The sequence below is a fragment of the Phacochoerus africanus genome, chromosome 4, assembly GCF_016906955.1.
Source record: "Phacochoerus africanus isolate WHEZ1 chromosome 4, ROS_Pafr_v1, whole genome shotgun sequence".
Lineage (NCBI taxonomy): Eukaryota > Metazoa > Chordata > Mammalia > Artiodactyla > Suidae > Phacochoerus > Phacochoerus africanus.
The window spans coordinates 66,952,439-66,963,783 of record NC_062547.1 but is presented as its reverse complement, the minus strand read 5'-3'; positions in this window follow the sequence as shown (position 1 = coordinate 66,963,783).

The following is an 11,345-nucleotide window of genomic DNA, read 5'->3' as shown; positions in this document are numbered from 1 at the left end:
TTTTATTCTGTGTTAAGTGGACATTGAAAAATGACAATGTAGTATTTCTTGGGATTTTCCTAGTGGCCTTGTGAAGGTTCCTTGATGTCTCTAGTTTATTATATATATTCTACCTTTGTTACTGACAGAGCTCCTTTTTTGAAGGGTGACAGGTAGAGAGCCTTTTTCCATTTTCCATACTAGCAAATAGTTGAATAAATATATGTATGTTTATCAAAGAATATATTTTCCCGTGCATTATTATTTTCATATTTGAGCCTTTGCTTTATGTCTTTCTTTCTGATTATAATTTGATGAATAGACTTTGAATTAGGAAGGAGGAAAGTTGAGGAAAGAAACCCAAATACAAAGATCTCAATGATAATGCTTTATTCTTGGTCAAAAAGAAAAACTTTGAAACTACCCCATGGATACTAGCAGTAAAATCAATAATTGAAAATTGTAAAGACTCAGAAGGGAAAAACAGAACAATAGAGGTGAATGCATGGTTTCTGTTCATTCTCTCTCTCTCTCTCTCTCTCTCTCTCTCTCTTTTTTTTTTTTTTTTTTTTTGACTTTTCAGTGCCACACCCACAGCATATGGAGGTTCCTAGGCCAGGGGTCAAACTAGAGCTGCAGCCACCAGCCTTCACCACAGCCAGAGCAATGTCAGATCCAAGCCATGTCTGCAGCCCACAGCACAGCTCATGGCAATGCTGGATCTTTAACCCACTGAGTGAGGCTGGGGATTAAACCCACATCCTCATGAACGCCAGTCAGATTTGTTTCCACTGAGCCACAACAGGAACTCCCTCATTTTTAGAACAAAAAATGCTGAACAAGCTAGAAATTCACGTATCTTCTTAGACCCATGAGATAATTGAGGTTATATGTTAAACTAGTGCCCCCCCAGATGAGGGTTTGTTGAGGTACAGGGAATTACTGAAAGCAGAAGCCACTGAAGCCAGCAACTTCTAGAACACATAAAGTATAATAGAAGAATTGCTGGATACACAGTATAAACTAGCTTGAGAGTTATAAGTTCTAAGGGAAGCCAGTCTTCCAAAACCCCAAAAATGTTAAATTTTCTTCCACAATCCCAAATGGGTTCTCACTGTGAAGACAGGAAAAAATTGCCTCATGCTCTATGCAGGAAATGGGAGGTAGTTCCCATTGTGGCTCAGTGGGTTATGAACTGGACTGGTATACATGAGGATGCAAGTTTGATCTCTGGCCTCATTCAGTGGGTTAAGGAGCTGGCATCACTGTGGCTGTGGTGTAAGCTGGCAGCTGCAGCTCTGATTCGACCCCTAGCCTGGGAACTTCGATATGCCACAGGCATGGCCCTAAAAAGAAAAGAAAAAAACCAAAAATACCACCAATAGTGCACGGGAGCACTTTGATATACACACAAAGCATTCTGTTCTCTGTACCTTAGGATATCCCTCAAGGAAAACTAATTTTCCAAAGCCTTATGTGATTGGAGAAAGAACAGTCAGACAACTCCCTTTGCTTTTTGATCTGACAAGAGTAAAAAGAACCTCTTCTGACATACATAATCCAGGGAGTCTGTCCCATTAAAACACAGCAGATTTAATCCTAATATAAGAGAATATTTTCCCACCACACACTTGACTGCCCTATCAACAGGACTCCAGTGTGTAAACAGTGGATTAAAACAACTGCAAGGAGTTCCCACTGTAGCTCAGTGGCAGCAAACCTGACTATTATACATGAGGATGCAGGTTTGATTCCTGACCTTGCTCACTGGGTTAAGGATCCAGCATTGCAGTGAGCTGTGGTGGGTCACAGACAAGGCTCAGATATGGTGTGGCTGTGGCTGTGGTGTAGGCCAGCAGCTGCAGCTCTGATTCAACCACTACCTTGGAATTCCATATCCTGTGGGTGTGGCCCAAAAAGCAAAAAACAAACAAACAAAACCCTGCAAGACACAGACTCTACCTGCAAATGGTTTCTAGGCATAGCCAAACACAGCAATGGAGAAAGATAAAAGAACACTGGAGGATATTGAAGCCCCTGACACTCACCACTACAGCAAATATTAAACACAGTCTATTTCTTAGGGAAACATGAGGAGTTCTGTGGTGCAGAAGGTTGAGGATCCAGTGTTGTCATTGCAGCGGCTTAAGCCATTTCTGTGGTGTAGTTTCCACTCCTGGCCTGGGAATTTTGACCTGCCATGGGCCAGGCAAAAAAAAAACATAAGACGTCACACATCAAAAAACAATAGAAACAGGAGTTCCCGTCGTGGCGCAGTAGTTAACGAATCCGACTAGGAACCATGAGGTTGTGGGTTCGGTCCCTGGCCTTGCTCAGTGGGTTAACGATCCGGCGTTGCCGTGGGCTGTGGTGTAGGTTGCAGACGCGGCTCGGATCCCGAGTTGCTGTGGCTCTGGCGTAGGCCGGTGGCTGCAGCTCCGATTAGACCCCTAGCCTGGGAACCTCCATATGCCGCGGGAGCGGCCCAAGAAATAGCAACAACAACAACAACAACAACAAAAGACAAAAGACAAAAAAAACCAAAAAAACAATAGAAACAGGTCACCATACTGTACAGTAGAAAAAAAAATAAAGATCAAGTAAAGTTGAGACATCAGTTGTGTTTTTTTAAGATATCAGTTTTTGAAAAGGTAAAATTGCCAAACCTCTAGCCACACTCACCAAGAAGAGAGGAGTCAAATAAAATAAGTTCAAGAAGATAACAACTAATACCACAGAAATACAAAAAAGAATACTATGAACAAGTATATGCCAACAAATTGGACAACCTAGAAGAAATGGACAAGTTTCTAGAAAACATACAGACTGCCAAAATTGAATCAAGAAAAACATGAGGTACCACCTTAAACCAGTCAGAATGGCCGTCATTAATAAGTCCACAGATAAATGCAGGAGAGGGTGTGGAGAAAAGGGAATCCTCCTTTACTCTTGGTGGGAATGTAAATTGGTACAACCGCTATGGAAAACAGTGTGGAGGTACCTCAGAAAACTAAATACAGAACTACCTTATGACCCAGCAATCCCACTCTTGGGCATATATCTGGACAAAACTTTCTTTGAAAAAGACACATGCACCCATATGTTCATTACAGCACTATTCCCAATAGCCAAGACATGGAAACAACCAAAATGTCCATTGACAGATGAATGGAGGTGTGGTATATATATTCAGTGGAATACTACTCAGCCATAAAAAAGAACAAAATAATTCTATTTGCAGCAACATGGATGGAACTAGAGACTCTCATACCAAGTGAAGTAAGTCAGAAAGATAAAGACAAATACCATATAATATCACTTATATCTGGAATCTAATATATAGCGCAAATGAACCTTTCCACAGAAAAGAAACTCATGGGCTTGGAGAACAGATGTTGGTTGCTGAGGGGGAGGGAGTAGGATGGACTGGAAATCTGGGGTTACTAAATGCAAACTATTGCCTTTGAAATGGATAAGCAATGAGATCCTGCTGTATAGCACTGGGAACTATGTCTAGTCACTTATGATGGAGCATGATGGAGAATAATGTGAGAAAAAGAATGTGTTTATGTATGTGTGACTGGGTCACTTTGCTGTACAGTAGAAAATTGATAGGACACTGTAAACCAATTATAATGGAAAAAAATAAAAATGATTTTAAAAAAGGAAAAACTTAATTTGAACAAATCAATCACTGCAAATGAAATAGAATCTGTAATTTAAAAAAAAAAGAAAAGAAAAAGAACCTCACTGCAAACAAAGGCCAGGAGTGGATACCTTCACTGGGGATTTCTACCAAACATACAAAAAAGAAATTACAGTCATCTTTCTCAAGCTATTCCAAAAGACTGAAGAAGAGGGAACACTTCTAAATTCATTCTATGAAGCCACCATCACTCTGATGACACTACAAAAAAAATAAGCCAACATTTTTGATAAATGTAGATGCAAAATTCTCAATAACATTTATAAAACAAAAACAAAAAAGACCCTAGCAAACCAAATCCAACAATACAGAAAAAGGATCATACACCAGATCAAGTTGGATTTATCTAGCTAGGGTTACAAAGATGATTCAATATATGCAAATCAATCAGTGTGGACAAAAACCGTATGATCATCTCAATAGATGCAGAAAAAACATTTGATAAAATTCAACATCCATATGTGATAAAATCTCTCACCAAAGTGGGTATAGAGAGGATATATGTCTTCAGAATAAAAGCCGTTTATGACGAAACCACATCCAGCATAAATGGTGAAAGCTGAAAGCCTTCCCACTAAATTCAGGAAGTAGACAATGATGCACACTCTCGCCAGTTCTATGCAACATAGTTTGGAAGTCCTAGCCACAGCAATGAGGCACACAAAAAATTATATAACATGTAGATATATAGATGTCTCCAAATTAAAAGGGAAGAGGCAGAACTGTCCTATTTTACAGATGACATGATACTCTGTATAGAGAACCCTAACATCTTCACCCAAAAAAACTATTAGAATTAAATGAATTCACCAAAATAGCAGTATACAAAATAAATATATAGAAATATGTTGCATTTCCTTACACTAATAAATAAATAAAGAGAAAGTTAAATCTCATTTAAAATTGTTTCAGTGGGAGTTCCCTGGTGGCCTAGTGGTTAAAGATCTGGCATTGTGAATGCTGTGGTGCAGATTCAGTCCCTGACCCAGGAACTTCTGCATACTATGGGTGTGGCAAAATAGAGTAGATTAAATAAAATAAAATGTCAATCTGAAATTTAAAAAATAAATCAAGTCAAAAAAATAACTATATTATGAAAGCTAAAAACATTGATAAGGGAAATTGAAGATGATTCAAAGAAACAGAAAAATATCCCATGATCCTGGATTGGAAGAATACCCAAAGCAGTCTACAGATTACAGATTTAATGCAGTCTCTAGCAAAATAGCCATGACATTATTCACAGAACTAGAGCAAATATTCCTAAAATATATATGGAACCACAAAAGATCCAGGATTGACAAAACAATCCTGAGAAAAAAGAACAGAGCTGGAGTTATAACCCTCCCAGACCTCAGACAATATTATAAAGGTACAGTAATCAAAAGTGTGATATAAATATGTATATAGATCAGTGGAACAGAATAGAGTTCAGAGATAAACCTACACCCCTACAGTCAATCTACAACGAAGGAGGCAAGAATATACAATGGAGGAAAGACAGTTCAGTTTCTTTAGCAAGCGGTGTTGGGAAAACTGGACAGCTATATGTAAATCAATGAAATTAGAACACTCCCTCATACCTTATACAAAAATAAACTCAAAAGGCTTTAAAGATCCAAATATAAGACATGATACAATAAAACTCCCAGAAGAGGAGTTCCCGTCATGGCACAGCAGAAACAAATCCGACTAGGAACCATGAGATTGCAGATTCGATCCCTGGCCTCACTTGGTGGGTTAAGGATCCAGCATTGCTGTGAGCTGTGGTATAGGTCGCAGACGTGGCTTGGATCTGGCATAGGCCAGCAGCAACAGCTCAGATTAGACCCCTAGCCTGAGAACCTCTATAATCTGAGGGTGCAGCCCTAAAAAGACAAAAGACAAACAAAAACCTCTCAGAAGAGAACATAGGTAAAACATTCTCAGACATAAATCGTAGCAATATCTTCTTAGAACAGTCTCCTAAGACAAAAGAAAAGCAAGGATAAACAAATGGGGTCTAATCAAACTTAAAAGCTCTTGCACAGCAAAGGAAGCCACCAACAAAACAAAAAGACAATGTATGGAATGGGAGAAAATATTTGCAAATGATAAGGCCAACAGGGGTTCATATTCAAAATATACAAATAGCTCATTCAACACAATATCAAAAAAACCCAATCAAAAATTGGGCAGAAGACCTAAATAAACATCCCTCCAAAGAGGACATACAGATGGCCAACAGGCCCATGAAAATATGCTCAATCAACATTGCTAATTTCTCATTTTGTTCATCCATTCTTCTCCTGAGTTCCTTGATCATCTTTTCAATCACAACCTTGAACTCTATCAGGTAGATTGCCTATCTCCACTCCACTTAGTTCTGGTGTTTTATCTCGTTCCTTCATTTGAAACATGTTCCTCTGTCACATAATTTTGCCTAATCTGCTGTCTTTATTATTAGTAAATTGGTTATGTTTCCAGACCTTGGAGAAGTTACATTTTTAGGAGCTGTCCTGAGTCTTAACAGTGCACTCCCCTCTGGTCACCAGAGCCATATGCTCTAGGGCTGCTCCCTATGTGGGTTGTGTGTGTCCTTCTGTTATGGCTGGCTGACTACCATGAGGCAGTAGGTAGGCAGGCTGGCCCCTGGTCTAGTTGGTTGTCAGCTCCTGCCTTGGAAGACCACTTTGGTAAAGCTGGATCATGAGGTGGCTGGTTGCTGAACCCGAGGGTTCCCCAGGCTAGTGGTGGCTCACTAGTGGGAGGAGCAGGATTCTAGTGTGTGTGTTTGTGGGACCAGGGTTCTGGGATCTGCTGGTGTATGAGCCTGGTTCCTCTCAGCTGGCTGTGGGTTCTGGCATGTCCCAAAGCTGGTGCTGGCCCACTGGTGAGCAGGGCTGGATCCCATTGTGGCTGGCTGTGAAGTCAAAGGTATCTTGGAGCCAGTAGGTGATACCAGGGCCTGGGGTGTCCCAGGGCTAGTGCTGGCTCACTGGTAGGTGGAGCTGGGTCCTAGGATCTCTGGCTGCAGGGCCCTGGGGATCCTGGAGCTGATGTTGGCTCACTGATAGTTAGCACCAGTTGCTGGCACAGCTAGCTGCAGTGTCTGGGGTTTCCCAAAGCTTGTGTCAGCCAGCTGATGGTGGGGCTGGATTCTTGGCTGGCTGACTGGGGGGCCTGAGGTGTCCCAGGGCTGGTGCTGGTCCACTGGTGGGTAGGCTGTGTCCTGCTACAACAGGTTGTGGGCTATGGACTGCCATGGTCCTGGTGCTAGTGTCTGCCTGCTGATAGGTGGGGTCAGTGCCCAGGGGATCCTGGGGCTGGTGCCTGCCTTCTGGTCGGTGGACTTGGACCTGCCATGGAAGGCTGCAAGGCTACAGTGGTCCTGGGGCTGGTCATGAATGCAGAAGCCTTTAGCTTCTCTATCCAAAGGTTTCTTTGTCAAACACACATTGGTGCTTACAGAATAGAGCCCAAATTGTGCCTCTGGCGTATCCCACCTAGACAAGGAAGTGAGTCCCCCTATTATCTTATTGATGCAATCGTTCTGGAAGAGGTCAACTTTCTAGGCACATTGTCCACTTTGTGAGTTACTTGGGAGCACATGAATGCAGAAAGTTGATATTCTTTTTTTTTTTTTGTCTTTTTGTTGTTGTTGTTATTGTTGTTGTTGTTGCTATTTCTTGGGCCGCTCCCGTGGCATATGGAGGTTCCCAGGCGAGGGGTCGAATCGGAGCTGTAGCCACCGGCCTACGCCAGAGCCACAGCAACACGGGATCCGAGCCGCGTCTGCAACCTACACCACAGCTCATGGCAACGCCGGATTGTTAACCCACTGAGCAAGGGCAGGGACCGAACCCACAACCTCATGGTTCCTAGTCGGATTCATTAACCACTGCGCCACGACGGGAACTCCTCTTTTTTTTTTTTTTTTTTTCTTTTTATGGCCGCACCTGCTACATATGGAAGTTCCCAGGTCAGGAGTCAAGTCAGAGCTGCAGCTGCAGCCTACACCACAGCAACAGCATCACCGGGATCCGAGCTGCATCTGTGACCTAAGCCACAACTTGTGGAAATGCCGGATCCTTAACCCACTGAGCAAGGCCAGGGGTTGAACCTGCAAAGACAATGTCAGGTCCTTAACCCTGAGCAACAGCAGGAACTCCAGGAAGTTGATATTCTTATGGACAGTGTGCCATAACCAGTTCTGATGGGTTCCATTGAAGAGATGCTGTCCATAAATCAAACAGGACATCCCTGATCAAGATTGGACCTAGGCATCAGATTGGTTAAAACCTAGGCATCATGCCCACAATAAGAGAATTCTCTGCCCAAGAAATGAACTCATAAGCACACTGTTAAAGATAAATGGCCACTGCCAATGATCCAGAAGTCTCATCCACCAATTACAGCTCTTTATCCAAGGTCACCTTCTTTGGCATAAGAACTCTGAGAATCACTTGCCTCATGATACCTGAGTACAAATCAGTGCCAGTCCTTACTTTGCACATATATTAAACAACCTACAGAGGCTCATTTCAATGCTCAGGGCAATCAATTGACTTGAATTTCTGACCACGCTGTCACCTGGGATCTGAGAGTATTAACCTTGGCCTCATGAGCCCCCACAATCCGCAACTATTTAGAGACTTCTAAAGTTTATCCAAGGAGTTCCCATTGTGGCGCAGTGGTTAACGAATCTGACTAGGAACCGTGAGATTGCAGGTTCAATCCCTGGCCTTGCTCAGTGGGTTAAGCATCTGGTGTTGCCATGAGCTGTGGTGTAGGTTGCAGACGTGGCTCAGATCCCATGTTGCTGTGGCTCTGATTAAACCCCTAGCCTGGGAACCTCCATATGCCGCAGGAGCAGCCCTAGTAAAGGCAAAAAGACAAAAAAAATAAAAATTAAAAAAAATAAAGTTTATCCAAAATTCAAAGGATTTCCCTCCTCTGCCATAGCTGATTTAGTGATTGATCTGATATGAATAAACACAACACTAGTAATCTAATCAATGGACACATTTCCTTGACTAAGAGGTCCTGACAACTGCTGGCAAACAGACTTTATAGGGCCCCTCACTCCCTCTACTGACCACTTGCTATGCTCTAATGTAGCAAATACTTATTTAGATTATTGCTTATCAGGTGTGTACCTACTGAGACCAAAATGAATGGACTCGCTAAGACATTCTAAGTATTAGTGACATTATCAACTGAATTGTGAAAAACCAAAGTCTGGGTTCTTGAAAAAGTTGTTTGGTGGACTTTGTACCTCTCTTAAAACCCTAGTTTCCAACCCTCATAGGTTATCTTAATGCCTACTTGAACCTTGCTTTCTTAGAGTTAGGCTTCCTGCTATTTGAGGCTTTACTTGGATTCATTCCCCAGTCTTTGGGGCCAATGACTTGTTCCAACCATTATGCTTACTGGCACCTTATGAGTAGAGGCTTTTATTTTTCTTCTTCTTTTTAAATTGTTTTCATTTTAGGGCTGCACCTGCAGCATGTGGAATTTCCCAGGCTAGGGTTCTAATTGGAGCTGCAACTGCTGGCCTACGCCACAGCCACAGCAATGCAGGATCCTAGCAACATCTGGGACCTACACTGCAGCTTGCAGCCATGCCAGATCCTTAACCCACTGAGTAAGGCTAGGGATCAAACCTGCATCCTCATGGGTTCTATGTCAGGTTCTTAACCCTATGAGCCACAGCAGGAACTCCTAGAGGCTTTTCTATACCAGATACTTATGTCAGACTGTCACTCATGCAGGTCTTCAGTTTCTTGTCATAGGGCACCCTAGTCACCACTGTTATATCCCCCTCACTGGTCTTCCTCCTAACATCTCTAGTCTGTGTATCTTGTGTGACAGCATTTCATTTTGAGCACCCTCCTTCAAAATCTCTCCAGCCCATTGAACATGAATGTGCTATTTTCCTACCATTTGCACTCACGAGCTCACCGTAGTAAAAGTCACTGGCACTGGCCTGGGCACACATGATGTCATTCAACAAACACATAATTCATTAGGAGTTCCTGCTGTGGCGCAGTGAGTTATGAGTCTGACTGCCAAGGCTTTGTTGCTGCAGAAGAGCAGGTTAGATCCATGGCCTGGTGCAGTGGATTAAAGGATTTGGTGTTGCTGCAGCTGCAGTATAAACTGAAGCTGCAGGTCAATTTCAGTCCCTTTCCTAGGAACTTCCATGCCATTAGTGCAGCCCAAAACAAACAAAAAAAAATCATTAATGCCAATCGTGAATGTCCAAAACACTTTCAATATATGTAGCAGACAGCTAGTACAATGTTTTTCTTGAAGGAAAACTTGGCAGCCATTGTGGCTGATGACCACTTAGCTTTTGGCTATTAGTCAATAAGGGGAGTTCTGCTCACCTAAAAATGTTGCTGGCTACATATGGGTGCACTACCCTAGCAAGGTGTCTCAGGAATACTACAAATGGCACCTTAAAATAAGAATTACATTACTAAAATATTTGAACAGAATTCTGGAAGCTGACTGACACTTGCCTGGCTATTTCCAGCACCCTAGGGTGTCTGGATTCAAATATTTTCTTTAGGCATTGTCATCGTAATTATGTTGATTGTGCTGTTTGCATAATATTAATTTTCAGTCAGTATTCAAATTCATTTAAATTGAAAAAAAATCATTTAAATCACATGTTGATCTGAAAAAATAGATGGCTACATATTCCTCAAACAAAGGTGGGTCTTTTCGACTCACATATGGAGAACAGGCTTGTGGTTGCCAAGAGGTGGGAGGAAGGGGAGTGAAGGGTTGGGAGTTTGGGATTGGCAAAGGCAAACTATTATATATAAGATGGATAAACACAAGACCCTACTCTATAGCACAGGGAACTATATTCAATATCCTATAATAAAACATAGTGGAGGAGTTCCCATCGTGGCACAGTGGTTAAAAAATCCAACAAGGAACGATGAGGTTTCGGGTTCGATCCCTGGCCTTGCTCAGTGGGTTAAGGATCCAGCATTGCCATGAGCTGTGGTGTGGGTCGAAGACGCGGCTGGGATTCCATGTTGCTGTGGCTGTGGGTAGGCTGGCAGCTACAGCTCCGATTAGACCCCTAGCCTGGGAACCTCCATATGCGGCGGGAGCAGCCCTAAAAAGGCAAAAAGACAAATAAAAAATAAGTAAAATAAAACATAATGGAAAAGAACATGAAAAGGAGTAGAGTTCCCACCATGGCACAGTGGGTTAATGATCCAGTTTGTCTCTGTGGAGGCATTGGTTCAATCCCCAGCCCAGTGCAGGACAGTGGGTTAAGGGTCCAGCATTGCTGCAGCTGTGGCATAGGCCAAAACTCCAGCTCAGATTCGATCCCTGACCTGAAAACTGCCATGAAAGGATTTATGTATATATGAGGAATCTCCCCCGCCCCGCCCAGTTGGGCTCTGCTCTTGTCCTAGAGTGTGAGACTCTCCCTTCTGGTCTCCCAACTCCATTATTACTGTTATTATTATTATTATTATTATTATTATTATTATTTTGTCATGCCCACAACATATGGAAATTTCTAGGCCAGGGATTGAACTTGCTCCACAGCAATGACCTGAGCAGCTGCAGTGACAAAGCAGATCCTTAACCTACCGTGCCACAAGGGAACTCCTCCCAACTCTTTTTTCTTTTTACGGCTGCACCTGCA